General features: G+C 39.9%; 1 protein-coding gene across 1 annotated transcript in view; it reads right to left on the bottom strand.

Moving 5' to 3' along the window:
- Positions 1–27,057, bottom strand: part of CA10 (carbonic anhydrase 10) — a gene marked incomplete at both ends in the record, with an annotated part of 646,129 nt that overhangs the window by 603,681 nt on the left and 15,391 nt on the right. The gene's annotated exons all lie outside the window — the stretch shown is intronic.

Raw genomic sequence — 27,057 nt, 5'->3', positions numbered from 1 at the left:
CACAAAATTAATATACAGAAATCAGCTGCATTTCTATACACCAACAACAAATTATCAGAAAGAAAAATTAAGAAAACAATCCAATTTTCAATTTCATCAAAAAGTAAAATACCTAGGAATAAATCTAACCAAGGAGGTAAAAGATCTACACTCAGAATACCATAAAACATTGACTAAACTGATTGAAGATGGCACAAATGGAAAGATATACCATGCTCATGAATTGGAAGGATTAATACTGTTATAATAACCATACTACCTAAGGCAATTTTCAAATTCAATGCACTCTCTATCAAAATACCAATCACATTTTTCACAGAACCAGGACAAATAATTCTAAAAGTTTACAGAAACACAAAAGACCTCAAATAGCCAAAACACTCTTGAGAATGAAGAACAAATCTGGAGGTATCATGTTCCCTGATTTCAAACTGTACTATGAAGCCACGGTAATCAAAACAGTATGGTATCTGCACAAAAACAGACACAAAGATCAATGCAACAGAATAGAAAGGCCAGAAGTAAACCCATGTTTATATGGTCGATTAATCTATGGCAAAGGAGGCAAGAATACACAATGGGGAAAAGACAACCTCTCCAATAAATGATGTTGGGAAAACTGGATAGCTCAATGGAAAAGATTCAAACTGGACTACTTTCTCACATCATGTACAAAAATAAGCTCAAAATGGATTAAAGACTTAAATGTAAGACTTGAAACTAAAAAAATACCTAGAAGAAAACATAGGCAGTACTTTAATGTGACATAAGTCTTAGCAATATTCTTTTGTATATGTCACCTCAGGCAACAGAAACAACAGCAAAAATAAACAAATGGAACTATATCAAACAATAAAACTTTTGCTCAGTGTAGGAAACTATTAAGAAAAAGAAAAGTCAGCCTACTGAATGGGAAAATATATTTGTAAGCATATATCTGATAAGGGGTTACTATCCAAAATATACAAATATCCCATGCAACTGAACATCAAAAACAATCTGAGAAAAAAAGAGTATAGGACTTGAATAAAGATTTTTCCAAAGAAGACATACAGAAGGCCATCAGACACATGAAAAGTTGCTCAACATCACTGCTTATAAGGGAAACACAAATCAAAAGCACAATGAAATATCACGTCAGACCTATCAGAATGACTCTTATCAAAAAGACAACAAATAATAAGTGTTGGTGAGCATGTGGATAAAAGGGAAACCTCATACCTGTTGGTGGGAATGTAAATTGGTGCAGCCACTATGGAAAACGGTATGGAGGTTCCTCAAATAATCAAAAATAGAACTACCATACAATCCAGCAATTCCATTTCTGGGTATTTTTCTGAAGAAAACAAAAAACACGGATTCAAAAAGATATATTCAGTAGTGTATATATGTCTATGCCACTCTCTCACTTCATCCCAGCTTACCCTTCTCCCTCTCCGTGTCCTCAAGTGCATTCTCTACGTCTGCATCTTTATTTCCATCTTGCCTCTACATTCTTCAGAACCATCCTTTTTTTGATTCCATATATGTGTGTTAGCATACGGTATTTGTTTTTTCTTTCTGACTTACTTCATTGTGTATGACAGACTCTAGGTCCATCCACCTCACTACAAATAACTCAGTTTCATTTCTTTTTATGGCTGAATAATATTCCATTGTACATATGAGCTACATCTTCTTTATCCATTCATCTGTCAATGGACACTTAGGTTGCTTCCATGTCCTGGCTATTGCAAATAGTGCTGCAATGAACATTGTGGTACATGACTCTTTTTGAATTATGGTTTTCTCAGGGTATATGCCCAGTAGTGGGATTGCTGGGTCATATGGTAGTTCTATTTTTAGTTTTTTAAGGAACCTCCATAATGTTCTCCATAGTGACTGTATCAATTTACATTACCACCAACAGCAAAAGAGGGTTCCCTTTTCTCCCCACCCTCTCCAGCATTTATTGTTTGTAGATTTTTTAGCTATCCTTGGGTTTTTGGGGGGGGGCGGTTTGTTTCGTTTTTTTTTTTTTGCGGTACATGGGCCTCTCACTATTGTGGCCTCTCCCGTTGTGAAGCACAGGCTCTGGACATGCAGGCTCAGTGGCCATCACGGGCCCAGCTGCTCTGCGGCATGTGGAATCTTCCCGGACCAGGGCACGAACCCGTGTCCCCTGCATCGGCAGGTGGACTCTCAACCACTGTGCCACCAGGGAAGCCCTGTTTGTAGATTTTTTGATGATGGCCATTCTGACCAGTGTGAGGTGATACCTCATTGTACTTTTGATTTGCATTTCTCCAGTGACTAGTGATGTTGAGCATCCTTTCATGTGTTTGTTGGCAATCTGTATATCTTCTTGAGAGAAATGTCTATTTAGGTCTTCTGCCCATTTTTGGATTGGGTTGGATTTTTTTTAAAGCCTTCTTAAGTAAGACTTATGAAACTTTCTGAGTGAGACTTGTTCTCCTCTGTGCCCACAATGCCATTACTTAGGTAGCTTCTCATACCTCTCAGGATAAAGATGATTCTACATGACTTGTCAAGGTCCTTCCTGATCTGGCTCTTACTCACATCTTTCAGCCTTGCCTCTTCCTGCATTTATGAAGCTCTCTCACACTATTCTCTATCCACTCTGAACAACCTTCAGTTTTCACATACACATCACTGAGTCTCTCTTTTTCTAAGCCTTTTCACGTGTAATGCCCTCTGCCTCCTCATCCAACTCAAGTCTTCCAGGAAGTGTCAGCTGAGATATCACTTTCTCTAGGAAGCCCCATTGAGTCAGTGTTGGTGGTACTTTTCCTTGGATCTTGGTGCCAGATCATGGTACCAGTACCTCATGACTGACTCTCCCAGCATCACCCCTGATTTTTTTCTTCTTTGATACATTCCTTGTCTGTCTCAGAAGAGAATCCATGATCAGATTCTCCTTGACTTTTCTTGTTGGAGATCCCTTCCCATCTTTGCAATCACCATTCTATAAGGTTTGGGGGTAACTGATGTGGTGGAAAGAATGCTGAACTAGGTGCTAGCTCAGGCTCAGATCTTATTCACTCATTCATTCACTCATTCATTCATTCAACAGCTATTTATGGAGTACTTCCTATCCATGTGCTAAGTATTATTCTAGGCAATGAAGGGAACAGGCAAAGGCCCTGCCCTCATAAAATTTTCATTCTAGTGAGAGCAGAATAAAAAATATAAACATGCAATGTATGTTAGTGTTAAGTGCTATGAGGAAAAACGTGCCTATGATATTGCCTATGCTATCCTGGACAAACCTATTACATCTCTCTGAAACTAAATGTTATAGTTTGTAAAATGATGCTAATAATATCTGCTCTAAATAACTAGTAAGTTTGTAAAATGATGCTAATAATATCTGTTCTAAATAACTAGTAAGTTCTAAATAACTAGTAATGCAGGAAAATGAACACATTTTTGAAAACATACCAAGTACAAGCTATTATTATTATTATTGTTTTATTTTAGTTTTGATGTCATCTCTACTTACCCACTCCAATTCAATACGTGAATTTTTTATAAAGCCATTAGTCATTTAGATATTTGAAAATGAACAAATGGCTGGATGACAGCTTTAGTCCTCATCTAAATGTTTGTTTATTGTGTCTGTATGGTTGGAAAAGTCATGAGTTTACTGCTGTGCACTTGGAAGCACTTGAAAACATCAAACTCTAGGATTATTACTTTTCCTTATACTATTGAAATAATGGTAATTTTCCTCTCTAAATGTAAATTTAAAATGAACATTTTCACAGCAGTCTGGGAGAACAAGCTAAACAGGACTGTCCATCTCACACAAATGTTTATATTTCTATGTAGCTCATTTTTATTTAGGACATATGTGCATGCCAGAAGTGTATGGGAGAACATTAAACATTCCCCATGAAACTTAGGAACCAAATTTAATTTTTCAACTGTTTGCAAAAAGCATTTTTTTAATGGCAACATGCTTTGTTTTTTACTAGCTCTAAAGGAGTTTGTACGTGAAAATAAACTAAGACACGTTTTTCTATATCGCAGTTGCTAAATACTTTGCTCTGTTATTCCATCTTCAGCTGCTGAGATATCTGATATCAGAATCCTCTGGACCTATACCTCCCTTGGATATGACCCTAATGAAATAGTCCATTTGAATTAATAGCAACTATCATTTATTAAATGACACACTTTGCATGCACCATCTCATTATCTGCACTATCTTAATCCTCAAAATAGCTCTGTTAGATAGGAACCACTTTGATCCATATTTTACAGATAAAGATATAGTCAAAGAGGTTGCATGTACCTACTCAGGGTCACATCTATAGTGGTGTAGCAGAAATCTAGACCCAGGCTTCATGATTTCAGTGCTGACTCTGGGGCTATGATACACCAGCCTCCACTGCAAGCAATCACTCCATCCTCTGCCTTCCTAAGGGTCTCAATTTCTGCCTTCTTTATATCAGGCACTGCTTTCTACCTCGTATTAGTTACTTTTGAATAAGATTTATCTTATCTTTTAGACTATAAGCTTCTCAGTGAAAAGCTGCATGGCTAAGTTAGCTCTGTCTCTACCAGTGTTTCAAAAAATACAGTACCTTAAACACAGTATTCAATCTCATAAAATTTCTTCCCCTACAATCCAAGATCACTGAGTGTCCCCCAATCTGAATCTGAAAATGGCCTTCCTGAGTCACCTACTGTGACATCTGTCCTGGGGCTGGTTCCCACATCAGAATCTCTAGACATTGTTCTCTATCATTTATCTCATCTCTATCATTAGGAACAATTTGCTTTATGGCCCATTCCCCTAGGACTCCACTGATACAGGATCTGATGCTCTAATTTGAGTTAATTCATCTATGCCTTAATTAGAATCTATTTCCCTTAATTTACCAATTGAAGCCCATTGCAGCTTGCTGCTTCCCATCTCTATGCTCTGTTTTCTATCCTTCATACCAAGTCGTCAGTTTACAGTACTTTGGGTCATGCCTTTAGCTTGCCTTCCAACTCAACTGCTGAGTGGAAGCTTAATTTGATTATCCAGCTTCCAGGCCATCTTTAACCCTGGACACTACCTCTTGAATCACCTTTCAATCTATGCTCTTCTACCCAAGGAAGAATCACACTCTATACCCATGATTAAAGCAAGTCCCCAAGATTTCAGATTAGACTCAGAATCTTGGGCTCTTGTTTATTTGGATGGAAATTTGGCTAACAGGTAATAACAAACACTGTAACAAGGATCATCAGTGCTCCATTGAAGGAAGCAGCCCTTGTGTCAAGAAGACTAAACCACCATTTTCCTCTCTGCCTTTCTCCAACCAACTAATCCCCAATGCCATGGTCAAGTCTCTCATCCATGTTGCCTTTCCCAATTCCCCCCACCCCCCAACTATTAGGAACATTATTAAACTTCTCATATTCATCACCCAAACTAATATTTAATTAAATATGGTCTCATTTTATTTTATGTGACTTTTAGTCTGCCTTGTTAAACTAAAAGCTTCTTGAAACAGGAACCATACTGCCATATTCTCCTTAATCATTGTCATCAACATCATTATAGCAAATACTTATTTAACACTTAGTGTGTATAAAATGCTTTACACAAATCAACTCATTTAATCTTCACAAGAACAATATGAGGTAGGTATTATTATTTCCCCATTTTGCAGGTGAGAATACTGAGGCATAGAGACAAGTCACTTGCTCAAGGTCACATGGATACTATGTGGTGAAATAAGTATTCATGTCTGGGCAGTCTGGTTCTAGAGTCCATGAGCTTAACCACTGGAACCCTTTATTCCATGGGATCCCTTTATAGTACTGAAAACAGTTGAGCACACTAACAATACACAATAAGAATTCATTGGATGCTTGGTATACAATTTGACACTAGTGGTCCTTTCCATGTCCTTAATGGCACATCATCCAATTACTTAAGTGGTCATTGTCCAATTATGGAGGAAGGAATCAGGCTGGAACAAGATTTGCCCACAAGACCTATGGATGCATTGGAAAGACAGACTCAGAGGAAGATGCTATCAGAAAATTGGTATGGCTGGAAAAGCACTGAGCCTGACAACAAAAAGATATACTATGGTTGAGGCAGACAATAAAGCACATTCCATTTAAGAAAATGGGCTGTGGGACTTCCCAGGTGATGCAGTGGTTGAGAGTCTGCCTGCCGATGCAGGGGACACGGGTTTGTGCCCCGGTCCGGGAGGATCCCACATGCTGTGTAGCGGCTGGGACTGTGAGCCATGGCCTCTGAGCCTGCTCGTCCAGAGCCTGTGCTCCGCAACGGGAGAGGCCAAAACAGTAAGAGGCCCGCGTACCGCAAAAAAAAAAAAAAAAAGAAAGAAAATGGGCTTTGGAGCAAGGCTGCCTGAGCTGGAATCCTAGTGCCATGAAGTGCCTTTCTCATGCAGCTATTGTGAAGACATGTAAGCTAATTCTTCTCAAGTGTCTAGCCCAGTAATGGGCAGGGTAGGTGCACGTCATGTGTTAGCTGCTATATTATACATAATAATTAGAATGAAGAAAAAGTCCTGATAAATGGGGTCCTGACTTGTATATGGGGTACAGCAATGGGAAATGAAGGCATGGTGGATATTCAGAATTTAGCATCTTTTCTTGGGTCTCTGGCAATCTGAGTCCAGTGGGTTTTAGTGAGGTTAGCCCATGGGTAGCGGAACCAAATTTAGGGAGCACGCTGGGCCTTAAACCTAGAGATTAAGGTCCCTGTGTAATGCCTACAGAAATGAAGGCACTAGGTACAGGGAGAATGAAATCTAGCCCCATTAAAACCAAGTTCCCTTACCTAGTTTATGATTAATCTCTCTACCCAAAACTTTATATGCTTGCTTGTCTCCTCTGACCTCAATTCTGTGCTAACTGAACACTAATCAACCAGAGTCAGATGACTGAGATTGCTGTCGTCAATAACACTGTTAACGTACTAAAATTGCTGTTGTAAATATTATCATTCATGCACAAACTGAGGTTATTTCACCAGGGCAAAATAAGCTAACAGGCCCCTGACCATGGACCACCTGGTCAGAGAGTCAAAAACCAGAGACATCCTGACTACCTGAAACTAAGATTAAGAAATGTTACAGAAATGTCACAAGATGATTAATCCCAGCTTCTTTGTTCTTCCCCTTTAAAAACACCCCCAACTCAATAACCAAGAGGGAGTAGATCTGAGATTTGTCTCCCACTCCCTTGCTTAGCCCTCTGCAATAAACCCTTACTTTGCTGCAAAAACCTCCTGTCAGGGTTTGGCTTTCTGTGCCTCAGGCAGGCACACAAGCCTTTGCTTGGCTAAAAGAGAAGCCCCTCATCAGAACCAAGCCACAGACTGAGGATTCAGTCCAGACGCAGGTGAAATCTCATGGCTCAGCTGAGGCAAAGGCCAGAGTGAAACAAGGCTGCCTTAGAACACAGCCCATATATGCAGTAAGGCAGATTAAATCAGCCCTACCTCCACTCAGGAGCAGCCCAGAGAACCCCAGGCAGACTGAGCATGTAGGTAAGGATCATGTGGTACTGAAGGTAAGGAAAAGCTGGGAGTTAGACTGGACATGATCAGTGTTGAATTGGGCTGCCTCACTGCCCTATCCAGACCTCACTCTGTTGGTGAGCAAGCAGTCTGGTGCTGTGCCCTTTGGTGAAGGCAGGCACATGGCAGGTGACTGACTCTGGGGAGTCAAAGCCAAGCTATCAGTCGGTACAGCCCATGGTGCAAACCTTGATGGCAAGTTCATAGCCCCCAGAGCCTCAGTGGTGGGGCACACGTCCTCTGGGCAGGGAGCACCAATTCACACAGCACGAGAGGCATAACATAGCAGGAGACCCACAGAGGCTTTTAAAATGTTTATTTTTTAAACTGGTTAGCAAAGCAGATGAGAAACTGTCAGAGAGCTGCAATGAAGAGTTTAATCCAGAGAGCCAGCAAAGAGGTGAAAGGAAGCAGAAAAGAGAAGAAGCCGCCTCAGGATTTTGAAACAGAAATGCAAAGGGTGGTAACAAGTGGGGAAAAAAAAATAACTGTCACATCTCAAAAACTGTTCAAGTCTACATTTGTAGAATGCTGTTTTCCATTCTCCAAGTCCTTTCTGCTTTTTAAAAAAGGCACATGTTATTTTCTCTGCCAGAAAAGCTCAACTCTTCTACATATTTGACAAATTTCTACGTGTTCCTACGTCAAAGTTCACCTCCTTTAGAGAAGGCCACACCCTCATCTGACCTATTTTCATATGACCCAATGTTTGTAATAGTGTATTTCAACGTACAATACCATGATTATGAACTCCGTGTTTTATAGATGCCCATGATCTTCTTGAGGATATCCCCAAGACCCAGTTATAGTTCCTGGCACTGTACACAACAGGTGCTCAATGTATGATTACTGAATAAGTGAAAAAAAAAAAGAATGAATAAGGGAAAGAGTGAAGGAAGGAAACATAGAAAGAAGGAAAGAGGAAAGAAAGGAAAGGAGGGAGGAAGGGAGAAAAGGAGGAAGGGTAAATCATTTAAGGTTGAAACACAGGGTGCACAGAGGGGAGGCAGAAAGCGGGTCTATAAAGCATCGTAGCGTGTCATGAGAGTCATGTGGATCAAGCTAAGTATTTGAGCTTAATCACACTGGCAAAGTAGCATAATCAAAGGGTATAAAGCAGAATGATGTTTCAAAAACATCCTTCTCCAATGCCCCCTTCACCCTACATGTTATTAATCTCATTTATTTGCTTCCTACTTCAAACTAATGTACTTGCACTCAGAGATTTGGCCTATATATTACAAACCAGCAGACCTCAACATCTCCAAGAAATATTCCTAAAATGATCTCCTATCAGACGCTTTGTTATCTCAGTACTTTATTCTTAACATCATTCTAAGCCTGAACTTGTTTATTTGTCCCTTGGGGTATCAGTTTTCCCTAAAAGGTTATGAAAACCTTTGGTTCTGAAGAATACAAAAGACTGTATTCTTCAGAACCATACAGACTTGAATTCAAATCATAGCTTGGTTATTTGCTAGCTTTCTAACTCCAGCTAAATTATTTAACATTTCCGAGCCTCAGTCTGTTCGGCCATATAGGGGTGATGAATGATATCTATTCAACATGTTTTTGTAAAAATTGAAAGCTATTTAAGGTTTAGACATATACTAAGAAATCAGTAGCAGCTAGTAATAGTGGTGTTGCCAATACAAGTTAAAAACTGTAGTCATAGTAAGTTTGTGTGTTCTTATGCCCTGGTATACTCTCTGGTAGAGGACACTGTCTTTTCTTTCTTTCATTATTATTTCCTTTTCTCCCTCTCCCCAAACTCTGCAGCTCTCTCTCCCCTTCAAGTTGTCTTTCAGTTCTCTGTGACTCAATGCAGAATCATGCTATGCATGATGGTGCCCCTCTTCCACTGTGACCTTGATCCATGAATCTACCATCCACCCAGTTCATGAGCCAGAAACCTGGGTCTCATTCTAACCCACCGTTCTCCCTCTCCACCATCACATGCAATTCATTAAGCTCCATTGATCCGTGTCCTAAACAACTCCTGATTCTCTCTATTGCTGTCCATATCCACCGCCACCTTCATCAGATTACCTCTGTCTCTAACTCAGACTGCCACCAGAGTCTCCTCACTGCCCCTCTCAGGTTACCTGTCTCCCTCACCTCACTTCATTCCCAGTCAATTCTCCTCTCTGTAGCTGGAGAAATCTTCTTAAAACTCAAATGTGATCATGTGAACCACATCCCCCACCCAGCTTAAGGCCCTCTCATGGTTTCCCATTGATCTTAGGATAAATACACAGCTTATTAACATTGTTGTTCTCTAACCTCACTTATTCTGTGTTGAAGCCACACTGGTTTATATCAGGGCCCCTTCTTTGCCTAAGCTGTTGTCTTTTCCTCTAACAATCTCTCTGAAGAAATAGGTCTTGCACAATACTGTCTCAAAAACAAAGTTAAGCTCTGAACTCTGAACTACAAAGTTTTCTTTTTGGTTCAAGATACTGTATGTAACTGATATAAAACACTATGTGAAGACAAGTCTCAGAAAAGGGCCAAGCTGATATAGTACAAGAGGAAGTGATGGAGGAGCTGAGTGCCTGAAAGCACTTCATTTCACTTTTCTAAATGTGCCCTGTCAAAGTGAAGGGAATAGTCTCAGAAAGGCTTAAGTTAGTGGATACACAATGAAGTAGAATATTTATCTTCATGCTATTGAACTGCAGACCATTCAGCATTAGAAAACACCACCAAGTCTGTCTGCCAACATGCCTCAAAGTAGGGAGGATTCCAATTTGATGAGCAAGGCACACCATCTGTCAACAGGATTGCTAAGTGGTAACCTAGCAAACTTCAGCTCCCAGAACCCAAGGAGCAGAATACTCTGGTGCCATTTGGGTAAGACGTAACCCTTGGCTCAGTGGTCAAGAGATCTTACACACTCTACTCAACCTGGGAGAAATAAGTGATATCTGTGGGCAAAAAAAATATTGCCTGCCATTCCAGTAAACAACAAATGTTGCCCGCCATCAAGCCATCAACCACTGCAGCAGCCCTGGGCAGTGTACCCTGAGAGGAATTCAGGATGGAGAAAAGCAGGATACTGGCCCTTGATAGTGAAGATGCATATCAAAGGAATAATTTCAATGAGCCCAGACTCTTGCATCTTCCTATACATAGAGAAGCACTAAACTCACTAACTTGAGATGTTTGCTTTTTGTGATTAGCAGTAATCTTTTGATGTTCAACTACATGTTCATGTTTTGTTTTTGTTTTTGTTTTTTCAGCCAAAACTCCTATATATCCTGGTTCCTCCCTTACCTCTTCAGAACAGTTCCTCAGACACATCTGAGAGGCCGTCTCCCAGGCTATTGTCCTCAGTAAGGTCCCCAAATAAAACATAACTCACAAATTTTAGGTTGTGTATTTTTCTTCAGTTTACAGATGTGTATCCTTGCTCCCAGTCCAACTCAGCCTCAACATTTCCTGTATGGGTGTTTGATAAGCCATTGCAGAAGGGAGGCACCTGGCTTAGAACAGCGTGCTGGAGAGCTGCATCCCCAACCTTTACACTTTCTGGCAAAAGGATTCAAGGGACATTAACCTAAACAATACCATTGACCAAGGCATTGACCTTAGCTTACAGCTAAGGGTAGAAAGAAGGAGGAGAAAGGGGAAAGAATGATTCATGTATATTCCTTATAGAATATGATTTTAAAATTGAAAATATCTAGAATATATTTTGTACCTAAATTAGTGAAAGCAACATAGGGGTTGCTCTTACCTCAGATGCAATATCATCTTTAACCAAATGGATCAGAAATTATATATTCAAATGAAAATATGTAAATCAGTTACCTTGGAAAGCTATGTAATTCTTTGTCTGCATTTCATAGCTTATTTTACCTACAAAATTTTGAAGTTCACTTATCTGGAGATTTTTTTTCTCTTACACATGTGAATCTTTAGTCTCTAACTCAGTGCTTAGTACACAAGTAGACAGGGTGGCAAAACATATGTACTCAGGAGTCAGATGTTCAAATTTGATCTACAGTTCAAATTCCAGCTCTGTTACCTAGCAAAGTGAATTTAGTTGTATTTCCTACAGTTTCTTCATCTATAAAATGGGGATAATAATTGTCCATACCTCATGTAGTTGATATAATTATATAAAAATAAAGCATACAAAATACTTAGCATTACCTTTAACACAAAGAACACTCAGTAAGTATTGGCTGCTGCTATAATAGGGGTTCAATTTATAATGCTTTTATTGGGGAATTATTGGGGCTCCTCCTGCAATCATCTGGATATCCTAACTCCCATTCTTCCAAATCACCTAAATGTGGATTTTTGGTGGGATTTGATATATAGAGACAACTGAAAATCAGTGAAATCTAAACACAGTGTCTATGAACTTCTTGGCTGTTAACTTTAAGTCTTATTCTCTTATTTTTCTTTGTAATCTTATCTTTCATAGTGCTTGGCCCTTAACTCCAGCAAATATTTAATTAATGAGCAGAATATTTGTTGAATAAATCATGGAATGTGAATAAAGTAGGTGAACAGACAATTTACTCAGCTTGTTCACCCAACCTAGCTTCAGGACTCTATTAGAATGCTCTCAAAGGATGAAGAGATGTAACCCTATAAATTGGATGTGGAAACAATTTCTCAAGATTTCCTTCAGTGCTGCTCTGCTGGACATTTTTCATGCTTTCTGGTTTCCCATCACATTTTGGGTGCTTTTCCTATGGGTATTGGTTTCCCATTGCTGCTATAACAAATGACTACAACCTTGGTGGCTTTAAACACAAACATTATCTTGGTAGTTCTGGAGCTCAGAAGTCTGAAATGAGTTTCAGGGGGCTAAAATCAAGGTGTCAGCAGACTGATATCCCTTCTTCGGGCTCCAGGGGTAAATCCGTTTCCTTGCTTTTTCCAGCTACTTAGAGACCTTTCACATTGATTAGCTCATAGTCCCCTTCCTCCATCTTCAAAGTGCATCATTCCAACCTCTGCTTCTGTCATCACATCTCCTTTTTCTCATTCTGATCTTCCTGTCTCCTTCTTTTAAGGACCCTTATGATTACATTAGGCCCACCTGGATAATTCAGGATAACCTTCCCATCTCAAGATCTGTAACTTATCACATCTGCAAAGTCCCTTTTACTATGTAAGGTAACATATTCACAGGTTCCCAAGATTAGGATGTAGACACCTTTGAGGCGGGCCATTATTCAGCCAACCCACTATGTTTGGAGTATTTCTCACCTTTTGGGTTCAATCCCACCCAGGTAGAATCCTGAACTTTACTTTTGATAGGACACAGGCATGTGACACAATCTGGCAATCTCAGATGTCTGAGATTTCAGTTCTGAAGTGAACAACAAGAAAGTAGGTCTTATGTGGAATATATTTTCTGGTGATACTGGTGGCAGAATTGTTCAGCTTTCTGGACACCAGTGGTGTTTAGTGACTAGTCCACATCAGTGATGGGATCTGGCTGTCTCTGCCAAGCAGTTGCAGGAGCACGGGTCTTTCCTAGAACAATTCCATAGCAGTCTTATAAGTATAGCCTGCAATTCCGATTATTGGGCCCACCCAAAGATTCAGTGAGTACCTGCTTTAATGAATTTCTTTTCTGCTTATACTAATTTTGAAGGGGTTCTTTTATTTACAACTAAGGATCCCAGCGGACACAACCTCCTATCCTAGGGTTGTAAGAAGAGCCTGCAGAGAGGCTGATGGAGTGCTCCTAGAAAACTGTAACAACAAACAATATTTTGGGGTGCCTATTAGATGCCAAGCACTTGGTAAAAAGGCTCTCAAGAAATGCAGAGCAATCATTCAAAATAAGGGCCAGTAAACTGCACCATCCTTTGTAATAGTAGGTGTGAGGAGGAGGATGGAAAGACAACACTCCATGTGGCCCTACTCTGAGACTTTCTCAATCTGAACAGATGAATGCTGTTTGTGAAGGGATGGGAAAAGAGATTTTGATTACTGATGCTGGTCAGCATGGATGCATCCCTCAGTGTTTTTCAAAGCACTTCACCTCATTAGTTGTTTATATTAAATTAAATAGTCTTGGAATATCCATTAGTTCAGAAAGCAAAAGTATATCTGACTTAAGACTGCTTTTCACCTAGTGCCATTCTCACCCCTGCATTATCTACAGCTCACTCACCCAGGCCCTTAGTTCCCCTCTTTATAGGACAAGGTGATTTTTATTTTTCAAAATGATGTTTTTTCACTTGCTCTGTTTCTGTGCCTTCTGCTTACAGTTAGGAGTTCACATCTGACTCTGGCAGTTAGTAGCTGGGTGACTTGAACCAGTGACTTAATCTCTCTGAGCTTCCTTCTTCTATAAATGTTGATATTACACTCCCAAGCAGGCTTGTAGAGAAGAATGATTAAGTGTGTGGGATGGTGGCTGAGCTCAAGCTCTGAATTCAGACATATCAGAGTTCAAATGGTAGGTTACATCTTATCAGCTGTGTGCCCTTCAACAAGTCAACCTGGGTGTCCTCTGTCTCCTCTCAATAAAATGGGAGATAGATAAGACCTCCCTTATAAGGTTAAATTATTAAATGAGATAACAGATGGAGAGCTCTCTGCACAGTGCCTGTTAGCTACTAATACTATTAACAGTTAAGTGGCTGTTTGGAGTGGGTGCTTGGAGTGAATTAAGGAGTTATCAAATGAGAGAAGAAAATCAACTTCTTGTTTTCACACACCCTCCCCCACCACCCTCCTTTAACACAGTCTTAGTGATCTGGAATGCTCAGGAAACAAACATTTAAAAGCTGCTACTACTGACAGAGGTTGGACGCATGGTTGCCTGAGTTCAAGAATAGGAGAGAGGCTGACTACTTAGGAGTGGAGCACAGGGAAATTTGGGGGATAATGGAAATGTTCTATCTTGATTGTGGCAGTTGTTATATGACTGCATTCTTTTTCCAAATTCATCAAACTGTAGATTTAAAATGAGTGCATTTTCTATATTACACTCCAATAAAGTTGATTTTAATTATTATACTAACAGGACCTCTAGAGTAGAGGTTGGGAAAGTTTTTTTTTCTGTGAAGGGACAGGTAGTAAATATTTTAGGCTTTGCCAGCCATAGGCTCTGTTAAAACTATTCCACTCTGTTGTCATAATTCAAAAGTAGCCATAGACAAAAGACAATAAATAAATGAATGTGTGGCTGTATTTCAATAGAATTTAATTTATGGACTGAAATGTGGTTTCTTATATTTTTCATGTGTTACAAAATATTACTATCCTTTTAATTTTTTTCCCAACCATTTAAAAATGTAAAAATGATTCTTAGCTCTTGGCCTTATAAAAAAAGGCAGCAGGCTGGATTTGGTCCCTGGGCCATTATTTGCCAAGCCCTGCTCTACAGTTCAAGAGTCTCTGTCAAGCAGCATTCTGAAATCTGCTTTAGGGGCTTCCCAGTGCAAATGCCATGTCTAAGAGGGCTGGGAATCTAGCTCCTGTGAGTCCTATGGGGTCCTTGCCAGAACCTACTCCCTCTGTGGCTAGATTAAGCTGCTGCTTCCTGACTTCAATTTCCCCATCTGTACAGGGAGGACAACAATTGTCTCCCAGAGGCCCACAAAGCTCATTCAGCTTGTTACTTGGGAGAAAATGCTCTATCCGAGTGCAGCAACTGATCATGACTCAGGTTATGTGTCTGGCCTGTCTTGATCATCAAGGGGAAAGGTTTGATTTTTTCAGATTGTCATTCATAAAATTGCTTATCTTTCCAGGTGATGATCTTATTTCTGAATGTGGTCTGATAGTCACATTCCCAAAAGAGGAGGATTATTTTTTCAAAGAACTGGCAGCAGAACAGTACTCTCAAAGCTTGCTCCTTCTCTGCCAAGATGCCATCCCCAGCATAAATCATCCCTTAGGGGAGGCTTTCCCTGAGAATATTTGCCTGGGCAGGGCCAGAACTGCTCCAAGCTCCTGTGACAGCAAAGAGAGCTTTAAAATCCAAACCACACAAACTGAAATTTCTTTTTTGGCTTCTGATACTGGTAGGAGTTTAAGGAACCTCTTTGGGGTTGTAAAAACTGCCAAGACATCCACAAAAGCCAAGATAATTCTGGAGTTTCTAAAGCCTCAAGGGTTAAAAAATTTTTTTTGAATATTTAATCTAAAATTTAGAGATAATAGGGCAAGATGGCAGAGTAGAAGCACATGAGCTCACCCCAGTTACAAAAACACCAAAATCACAACTAACTGCTGAACAAACATTGACCAAAAAAAAAAAAAAAGCAACACCGGACCCAACCAAAAAAGGGACCCTACATCCAAAGAAGAAGCCACAACAAGACAGTAAGAGGGGCACAATCACAATAAAATCAAATCCCATACCCACTGAGTGGGTGACCCACAAACTGGATTATACCACAGAAATTCTCCCACATCAGGCTTCCCAGACTGGGGTATCTGGCAATGGTAGGAGGAGACCCCAGAGAATCTGGCTTTGAAGGCCAGCAGGGTTTGATCACAGGAATTCCACAGGACTGCGGGAAAGAGAAATTCCACTCTTGGAGGTTGCACACAAGGTCTAGTGTGCACCAGGATCCAGGAAAAAAAGCAGTGACCTCATTAGAGACTGGGGCCAGACTTACCTGCTAGGAGTGGAGGGCCTCCTGCAGAGGCAGGGGGAGTCTCTGGCTCACTGAAGGAACAAAGACACTGGCAACAGTACTTCTGATGATTACTCAATGGTGTGAGCCCTCCTGGAGGCCACCATTTCCTCCCCAAGACCTGGCCCCACCAAACAGCCTGTAGGCTCCAGTGCTGGGATACCTCAAGCCAAACTACAAACAGGGTGGGAACACAGCCCCACCCATCAGCAGAGAGGCTGCTTAAAGTCTTCCTGAACACAGCTCTGCCCACCAGAGGGACAAGACCCAGCTCCACCCACCAGTGGGCAGGAACCAGTCCCTCCTGAAGCCTGCACTAACCTCTGAGACAGCCTCATCCACCAGAGGGAAGAAAGCAGAAGCAAGAAGAACTACAATCCTGCAGCCTGCAGGATGGAAACTGCAATCACAGAAAGTCAGACAAAATGAGATGCCAGAGGAATATGTCCCACATGAAGGAACAAGATAAAACTCCAGAAGAACAACCAAGTGAAGTGGTCATAGGCAATCTACCTGAAAAAGAATTCAGAGTAATGACAGTGAAGATGATCCAAGATCTTGGAAAAAGAGTGGAGGCACAGATTGAGAAGACACAAGAAATGTTTAACAAAGACCTAGAAGAACTAAAGAACAAACACTGAGATGAACAGTATAATAACTGAAATGAAAAATACACTAGAAGGAATCAATAGCAGAGTAACTGAGGCAGAAGAACAAATAAGTAAGCTGGAAGACAGAATGGTGAAAATCACTGCTGCGGAAGAGAATAAAGAAAAAAAAATGAAAAGAAACAAAGACAGTCTAAGAGACCTCTGGGACATTTTAAATGTACCAACATTCAGATTGTAGGGGTCTCAGAAGGAGAAAAGAGAAAGGACCTGAGAAAATACTTGAAGAGATAGCTGAAAACTTCCCTAACATGGGAAAGGAAACAGTTACCAAATTCCAGGAAGAACAGAGTCCCAGGTAGGATAAACCCAAGGAGGAACACACCAAGACACATAGTAGTCAAACGGACAAAAATTAAAGAGAAAGAAAAAATATTAAAAGCAACAAGGAAAAGCAACAAATAACATAAAGGGGAACTCCCATAAGGTTAACCAGCTGATTTCTCAACAGAAATTCTGCAGGCCAGAAGGGAGGGGCACAATATATTTAAAGTGATGAAAGGGAAGAACCTACAACCAAAAATACTCTACCCAGCAAGGCTCTCACTTGGATTCTACAGAGAAATCAAAAGCTTTACAGATAAGCAAAAGCTAAGAGAATTCAGCACCACCAGACCAGCTTTGCAACAAATGCTAAAGGAACTTCTCTAAGCAGAAAATAAAAGGCCACTACTAGAATCAAGAAAATTAGGAATGGAAAAGCTCACTGGCAAAGGGAAACATACAGTAAAGGCAGTAAAGGTAAGAAATCATCTGCACACAAATATGATATCAAAACCAGTGATTGTGAGAAGAGGAGAGCACAAATGCAGGATATTGGAAATGCATTGGAAATTAAAAGACTAGCAACTTGAAACAATTTTGTTTATATATAGACTGCTATATCAAAACCTCATGGTAACCACAAACTGAAAATCTATAATTAATACACACACAAAAAAGAAAACGGAATCTAAACACAATACTAAAGTTAGTCATCAAATCACAAGAGAAGAGAACAAAAGAGGAAGGGAAGAAAAAAGACCTACAAAAACAAATCCAAAACAATTAAGAAAATGGCAAAAGGATATGGCAATAATTACCTTAAATGTAAATGGATTAAATGCTCCAACCAAAAGACATATACTCGCTGAATGGATACAAAAACAAGACCCACATATATGCTGTCTACAAGAAACCCACTTCAGATCTAGGGACATATACAGACTGAAAGTGAAGTAAGTCAGACAGAGAAAGACAAATATATGATATCGCTTATATGTGGAATCTGAAAAAGAAATGTGATACAAATGAACTTACTTACAAAAAGAAACAGACTCACAGACTTAGAGAATGAACTTATGGTTACTGGGGTGGGGGGGGAAGTGTGGGGGAGGGATAGATTGGGAGTTTGGGATTGACATGTACACACTACTGTATTTAAAATAGATAACCAACAAGGACCTACTGTATAGCACAGGGAACTCTGCTCAATATTCTGTAATAACCTAAATGGAAAAATAATTTGAAAAAGAATAGATACATATATATGTATAACTAAATCACCTTGTTGTACACCTCAAACTAACACAACACTGTTAATCAACTATGTTCCAATATAAAATTAAAATTAAAAAAAAATAAAATTGGGCTTCCCTGGTGGCGCAGTGGTTGAGAGTCCGCCTGCCGATGCAGGGGACACAGGTTTGTGCCCCGGTCCGGGAGGATCCCACATGCTGCAGAGCGGCTAGGCCCGTGAGCCATGGCCGCTGGGCCTGCACGTACCGCAAAAATAAATAAATAAAATTTAGCCAGTCTTTCATTGAGGGAAATGGTTTCATTGAAGAAAAGTCAATCGTTTATATTAGGGGTTGTAAACTTTTTCTGTAAAGGGCCACATAGTAAATATTTTAGGCATTTCAGGCAATACAGTATCTGTTGCAACTACTCAACTCTGTTGGATGTGGTATAAAGGTAGCCGTAGACAATAAATGAATGCGCATGGCTGTACTCCAAGAAAACTTTGTTTACAAAACTAGGTGGTGGGCCAGATTTGGCATACAGTCTATTATTTGCTGAGCCCTGTCCTGAACTGTAGTATCTCTAAGTGGGACTAGGTAGGTTGGGGAAGAAAAATAAAACTTAGATCAACAGATATTACTTAGAATATCTGCAGATAATCTGGTAACCATCATTATAGATTAGGGAGTAAAACCCAACCAATCAGAATATTGTGCTAGGAGTGGGAACAGGATATACAAGAAGACTAGATGAAACTAGATCACGAGTTTTCCATCTGATGAAGAAGAAAGGTCAGTGACAAGCAGAACTAGAGTCAATAAAAGCCAGTGGGGTGTAGAGAACAAAGAGAATACTGCTCACTGGACTGATCACAACAGCATTCATAGAGAAGGAGACCTCTTGCTGAACTTGTGAGACAGGTATGATTCAAGTGGGTGAAAACCAGGTGAAGAAACACAACATGAACAAAGGCACAGGCAAGTATGAGTAAGGTGTGTTCACAGAATAGTGAGTTGGCAGATTGGAGCAAAGTTGGAAAGGTGTTTATGGAGTATCACAGAAGACTTTTACACATCAGTTTTAACAGTGTGAACACTTTTTGTAGAGTTAGTGGGAGGTACTTAGGATTTCTGAGCTTCTAGTACAATGTTCTCTACAAAGCAGGCAACTCAAAGAACCCTCCTCCTTTAGAAAGACAGTGAGGCTGGCTGCATCTTACATATTAAAAATGTGATGTTACTAACAGGTCACATTTATTAAGCCATTATTATCTGCCTGATAATAACATACTAAGTGCTTTACTATCATATGTCATTTAATATTTATAAGAAAATCACTGAGGTGATTATTTTTATCCCTATTTTACAGGTTAGAAAACTGAGATGCAGAAGTTAACTTACCCAAATCCATCCAGCTTGGAAGAGGCAGAGTGTGGGTTTAAACCTAGGTCTGTCTGTAAGCTTTTAATCATTCTCCTAAATGGCTTCTCAGTGCATTTAAACATATTTTTGTGTTTTAAATAAAACATTTTTTTAAAACCTCATTTCTAAATTGTCTCTTTGTTTCTCCTACTCAAAAATCCCCAATACTATGATTACCTTTCTCATCTTAAGTCTTCCTACTAAATATTTTTTCCAAGACCAACAGATTCATAATCAAAGATTTAGAAATTTAGGAGGAGGGGAAGATGGCGTAAGAGTAAGACGCGGAGATCACCTTCCTCCCCACAGATACACAAGAAATACATCTACACGGGGAACAACTCCTACTGAACACTGGCAGAAGATCTCAGACCTCCAAAAAGGCAAGAAAGTCCCCACGTACCTGGGTAGGGCAAAAAAAAAAAAGAATAAACAAAGACAAAAGGATAGGGACGGGGCCTGCACCAGTGGGAGGGAGCTGTGAAGGAAAGGTTTCCACACACTAGGAGCCCCTTCATGGGCGGAGATTGTGGGTGTCGGAGGGGGAAAGCTTCGGAGCAGCAGAGGAGAGCGCAGCAACAGGGGTGCGGAGGGCAAAGCGGATAGATTCCCGCATAGAGGATCGGTGCCGACCAACCGGCACTCACCAGCCATAGAAGCTTCTCTGCTCACCCGCCAGGGTGGGCAGGGCTGGGAGCTGAGGCTCGGGCTTCGGTCGGAGCGCTGGGAGAGGACTGGGGATGGCAGCGTGAATACAGCCTGCAGGGGGTTAGTGCACCACGGCTAGCCGGGAGGGAGTCCAGGAAAAAGTCTGGACCTGCCGAAGAAGCAGGAGACTTTTTCTTCCCTCTTTGTTTCCTGGTGCGCGAGAGAGGATTAAGAGCGCTGCTTAAGGGAGCTCCAGAGACGGGCATGAGCCGCGACTAAAAGCGCAGACCCCAGAGACGGGCATGAGATGCTAAGGCTGCTGCTGGCACCACCAAGAAGCCTGTGTGCGAGTACAGGTCACTATCCACACCCCCTTTACAGGGAGCCTGTGCAGCCCGCCACTGCCAGGGTCCCGGGATCCAGGGACAACTTACCCGGGAGAACGCACGGCGCGCCTCAGGCTGGTGCAACATCAAGCCGGCCTCTGCCGCAGCAGGCTCGCCCCGCACTCCGTGCCCCTCCCTCCCCCCGGCCTGAGTGAGCCGGAGTCCCCAAAGCAGCTGCTCCTTTATCCCCATCCTGTCTGAGCGAAGAACAGACGCCCTCTGGCGACCCACACGCAGAGGCGGGGTCAAATCCAAAGCTGAGCCCCTGGGAGCTGTGATAACGAAGAAAAGAAAGGGAAATCTCTCCCAGCAGCCTCAGAAGCAGCAGATTAAAGCTCCACAATCAACTTGATGTACCCTGCATCTGTGGAATACGTGAATAGACAACGAATCATCCCAAATTGAGGAGGTGGACTTTGAGAGCAAGATTTATGATTTTTTTCCCCTTTTCTTCATTTTGTGAGTGTGTATGTCTATGCTTCTGTGTGAGATTTTGTCTATATAGCTTTGCTTCCACCATTTGTCCTAGGGTTTTATCCGTCCGTTGTTGTTTTTTTTAATATTTTTTTTTCTTAATAATTATTTTTTATTTTAATAACTTTACTTTATCTTCTTTCTCTTTCTCTCTTTCTTTATTTCTTTCTTTCTTGTTTTCTTCCTTTCTTTCCTTCCCTCCTTTAGACAACAAATCATCCCAAACTGAGGAGGTGGACTTTGACAGCAAGATTTATGATTTTTTCCCCTTTTCCTCTTTTAGTGAGTGTGTATGTCTATGCTTCTGTGTGAGATTTCGTCTGTATAGCTTTGCTTCCACCATTGGTCCTAGGGTTCTAGCCGTCCGTTTTTTGTTCTTTTTTTAAATTTTTTTTCTTAATAATTATTTTTTTATTTTAATAACTTTATTATTTTACCTTAATTTCTTTTATTTTACTTTATCTTCTTTCTTTCTTTCTTTGCTTCCTTCCCTCCTTCCTTCCTTACTCCCTCCTCCCTCACTCCGTCCTTTCCTTCCTTCCTACTTTTCTTTCTTTCTTTCTCTTTCTTTCTTTCTTTCTTTTCTTTCTACTTCTACTAATTCTTTCTTTCTACTTTTTCTCCCTTTTATTCTGAGCCGTGTGGATGGAAGACACTTTGTGCTGCACCCAGGAGTCAGTGCTATGCCTCTGAGGTGGGAGAGCCAACTTCAGGACACTGGTCCACAAGAGACCTCCCAGCTCCACATAATACCAAATGGCGAAAATCTCCCAAAGATCTGCTTCTCAACAACAGCACCCAGCTTCACTCAATGACCAGCAAGCTACAGTGCTGGACACCATATGCCAAAAAACTAGCAAGAGAGGAACACAACACTACCCATTAGCAGAGAGGCTGCCTAAAATCATAATAAGTCCACAGACACCCCAAAACACACCACCAGACGTGAACCTGCCCACCAGAAAGACAAGATCCAGCCTCATCCACCAGAACACAGGCACTAGTACCCTCCACCAGGAAGCATACACAACCCACTGAACCAACCTTAGCCACTGGGGACAGACACCAAGAACAGCGGGAACTATGAACCTGCAGCCTGCAAAGAGGAGACGCCAAACACAGTAAGATAAGCAAAATAGGAAGACAGAAAAACACACAGCAGATGAAGGAGCAAGATAAAAACCCACCAGACCTAACAAATGAAGAGGAAATAGGCAGTCTACCTGAAAAAGAATTCAGAATAATGATAGTAAAGATGATCCAAAATCTTGGAAATAGAAGACAAAATGCAAGAAACATTTAACAAGGACCTAGAAGAACGAAAGATGAAACAAACAATGATGAACAACACAATAAATGAAATGAAAAATACTCTAGATGGGATCAATAGCAGAATAACTGAGGCAGAAGAACGGATAAGTGACCTGGAAGATAAAATAGTGGAAATAACTACTGCAGAGCAGAATATATGAAAAAGAATGAAAAGAACTGAGGACAGTGTCAGAGACCTCTGGGACAACATTAAATGCACCAACAGTCGAATTATAGGGGTTCCAGAAGAAGAAGAGAAAAAGAAAGGGACTGAGAAAATATTTGAAGAGATTAGAGTTGAAAACTTCCCTAATATGGGAAACAAAATAGTTAATCAAGTCCAGGAAGCACAGAAAGTCCCATATAGAATAAATCCAAGGAGAAATATGCCAAGACACATATTAATCAAACTGTCAAAAATTAAACACAGAAAACATATTAAAAGCAGCAAGGGAAACCCAACAAATAACACACAAGGGAATCCCCATAAGGTTAACAGCTGACCTTTCAGCAGAAACTGTGCAAGCCAGAAGGGACTGGCAGGACATATTTAAAGTGATGAAGGAGAAAAACCTGCAATCAAGATTACTCTACCCAGCAAGGATCTCATTCTGATTTGATGGAGAAATTAAAACCTTTAAAGACAAGCAAAAGCTGAGAGAGTTCAGCACCACCAAACCAGCTTTACAACAACTGCTAAAGGAACTTCTCTAGGCAAGACACACAAGGGAAGGAAAAGACCTACAATAACGAACTGAAAACAATTAAGAAAATGGGAATAGGAACATACATATTGATAATTAACTTAAATGTAAATGGACTAAATGCTCCCACCAAAAGACACAGATTGGATGAATGGATACAAAAACAAGACCCATATATATGCTGTCTACAAGAGACCCACTTCAGACCTAGAGACACATACAGACTGAAAGTAAGGGGATGGAAAAAGATATTCCATGCAAATGGAAACCAAAAGAAAGCTGGAGTAGCAATTCTCATATCAGACAAAATAGACTTTAAAATAAAGACTACTAGAAGAGACAAAGAAGGACAGAATGATCAAGGGATTGATCCAAGAAGATAAAACAATTGTAAATTATTCACCCAACATAGGAGCACCTCAATACATAAGGCAAATACTAACAGCCATAAAAGGGGAAATCGACAGTAACACATTCAAAGTAGGGGACTTTAACACCCCACTTTCACCAATGGACAGATCATCCAAAATGAAAAGCAATAAGGAAGCCCAAGCTTGAAATGATACATTAAACAAGGTGGACTTAATTGATATTTATAGGACATTCCATCCAAAAACAACAGAATACACATTTTTCTCAAGTGCTCATGGAACATTCTCCAGGGTAGATAATATCTTGGGTCACAAATCAAGCCTTGATAAATTTAAGAAAATTGAAATTATATCAAGTATCTTTTCCGACCACAATGCTTTGAGACTAGATATCAATTACAGGAAAAGATCTGTAAAAAATACAAACACATGGAGGCTAAACAATACACTACTTAATAACGAAGTGATCACTGAAGAAATCAAATAGGAAATAAAATAATACCTAGAAACAAATGACAATAGAGACATGATGACCCAAATCCTATGGGATGCAGCAAAAGCAGTTCTAAGAGGGAAGTTTATAGCAATACAATACTACCTTAAGAAACAGGAAGCATCTCGAATAAACAACCTAACCTTGCACCTCAAGCAATTAGAGAAAGAAGAAGGAAAAAACCCCAAAGTTAGCAGAAGGGAAGAAATCATAAAAATCAGATCAGAAATAAATAAAAAAGAAATGAAGGAAACAATAGCAAAGATCAATAAAACTAAAAGCTGGTTCTTTAAGAAGATAAACAAAATTGATAAACCACTAGCCAGACTCATCAAGAAAAAAAAGGAGAAGATAAAAATCAATAGAATTAAAAATGAAAAAGGAGAAGTAACAACTGACACTGCAGAAACACAAAGGATCATGAGAGATTACTAAAAGCAACTCTATGCCAATAAAATGGACAACCTGGAAGAAATGGACAAATTCTTAGAAATGCACAACCTGCCAAGACTGAATCAGGAAGAAATAGAAAATATGAACAGACCAATCATAAGCACTGAAATTGAAATTGTGATTAAAAATCTTCCAAAAAACAAAAGCCCAGGACCATATGCCTTCACAGGTGAATTCTATCAAACATTTAGAGAAGAGCTAACACCTATCCTTCTCACAATCTTCCAAAATATAGCAGAGGGAGGAACACTCCCAAACTCATTCTACGAGGCCACCATCACCTTCATACCAAAACCAGACAAGGATGTCACAAAGAGAGAAAACTATAGGCCAATATAACTGATGAACATAGATACAAAAATGCTCAACAAAATACTAGCAAACAGAATCCAACAGCACATTAATAGGATCATACACCATGATCAAGTGGGGTTTATTCCCGGAATGCAAGGATTCTTCAATATATGCAAATCTATCAATGTGATAAACCATATTAACAAATTTAAGGAGAAAAACCATAAGATAATCTCAATAGATGCAGAGAAAGCTTTCAACAAAATTCAACACCCATTTATGATAAAAACCCTGCAGAAAGTAGACATAGAGGGAACTTTCCTCAACATCATAAAGGCCATACATGACAAACCCACAGCCAACATCGTCCTCAATGGTGAAAAACTGAAAGCATTTCCACTAAGATCAGGAACAAGACAAGGTTGCCCACTCTTACCACTCTTATTCTACCTAGTTCTGGAAGTTTTAGCCACAGCAATCAGGGAAGAAAAGGCAATAAAAGGAATCCAAATCGGAAAAGAATAAGTAAAACTGTCACTATTTGCAGATGACATGATACTATACATAGAGAATCCTAAAGATGCTACCAGAAAAGTACTAGTGCTGATCAATGAATTTGGTAAAGTAGCAGGATACAAAATTAATGCAGAGAAATCTCTGGCATTTCTATACACTAATGATGAAAAATCTGAAAGAGAAATTAAGGAAACACTCCCATTTACCATTGCAACAAAAAGAATAAAATATCTAGGAATAAATCTACCTAAGGAGACAAAAGACCTGTATGCAGAAAATTATAGGACACGGATGAAAGAAATTAAAGATGATACAAATAGATGGAGAGATATACCATGTTCTTGGATTGGAAGAATCAACATTGTGAAAATGACGCTACTACCCAAAGCAATCTACAGATTCAATGCAATCCCTATCAAACTACCACTGGCATTTTTCACAGAACTAGAACAAAAAATTTCACAATTTGTATGGAAACACAAAAGACCCCAAATAGCCAAAGCAATCTTGAGAACAAAAAATGGAGTTGGAGGAATCAGGCTCCCCAACTTTAGATTACACTACAAAGCTACAGTAATCAAGACAGTATGGTACTGGCACAAAAACAGAAAGATAGATCAATGGAACAGGATAGAAAACCCAGAGATAAATCCACACACATATGGTCACCTTATCTTTGATAAAGGAGGCAGGAATGTACAGTGGAGAAAGGACAGCCTCTTCAATAAGTGGTGCTGGGAAAACTGGGCAGGTTCTTGTAAAAGTATGAGATTAGATCACTCCCTAACACCATACACAAAAATAGGCTCAAAATGGATTAAAGACCTAAATGTAAGGCCAGATGCTATCAAACTCTTAGAGGAAAACATAGGCAGAACACTCTATGACATAAATCACAACAAGATCCTTTTTGACCCACCTCCTAGAGAAATGGAAATAAAAACAAAAATAAACAAATGGGACCTAATGAAACTTAAAAGCTTTTGCACAGCAAAGGAAACTTTAAACAAGACCAAAAGACAACCCTCAGAATGGGAGAAAATATTTGCAAATGAAGCAACTGACAAAGGATTAATCTCCAAAATATATAAGCAGCTCATGCAGCTCAATAACAAAAAAACAAATAGCCCAATCCAAAAATGGGCAGAAGACCTAAATAGACATTTCTCCAAAGAAGATATACAGACTGCCAACAAACACATGAAAGAATGCTCAACATCATTAATCATTAGAGAAATGCAAATCAAAACTACAATGAGATATCATCTCACACCAGTCAGAATGGCCATCATCAAAAAACTAGAAACAATAATGCTGGAGAGGGTGTGGAGAAAAGGGAACACTCTTGCACTGTTGGTGGGAATGTAAATTAATACAGCCAGTATGGAGAACAGTATGGAGGTTCCTTAAAAAACTACGAATAGAACTACCATATGACCCAGCAATCCCACTACTGGGCATATACCCTGAGAAAACCATAATTCAAAAAGAGTCATGTACCAAAATGGTCATTGCAGCTCTATTTACAATAGCCCAGAGATGGAAACAACCTAAGTGTCCATCATCGAATGAATGGATAAAGAAGATGTGGCCATATATACCATGGAATATTACTCAGCCATAAAAAGAAACGAAA

The sequence above is a fragment of the Leucopleurus acutus genome (assembly GCF_964270905.1).
Source record: "Leucopleurus acutus genome assembly, chromosome: 19".
In the NCBI taxonomy this organism is placed as follows: Eukaryota; Metazoa; Chordata; class Mammalia; order Artiodactyla; family Delphinidae; genus Leucopleurus; species Leucopleurus acutus.
This window is presented reverse-complemented; position numbering and strand designations above follow the sequence as displayed.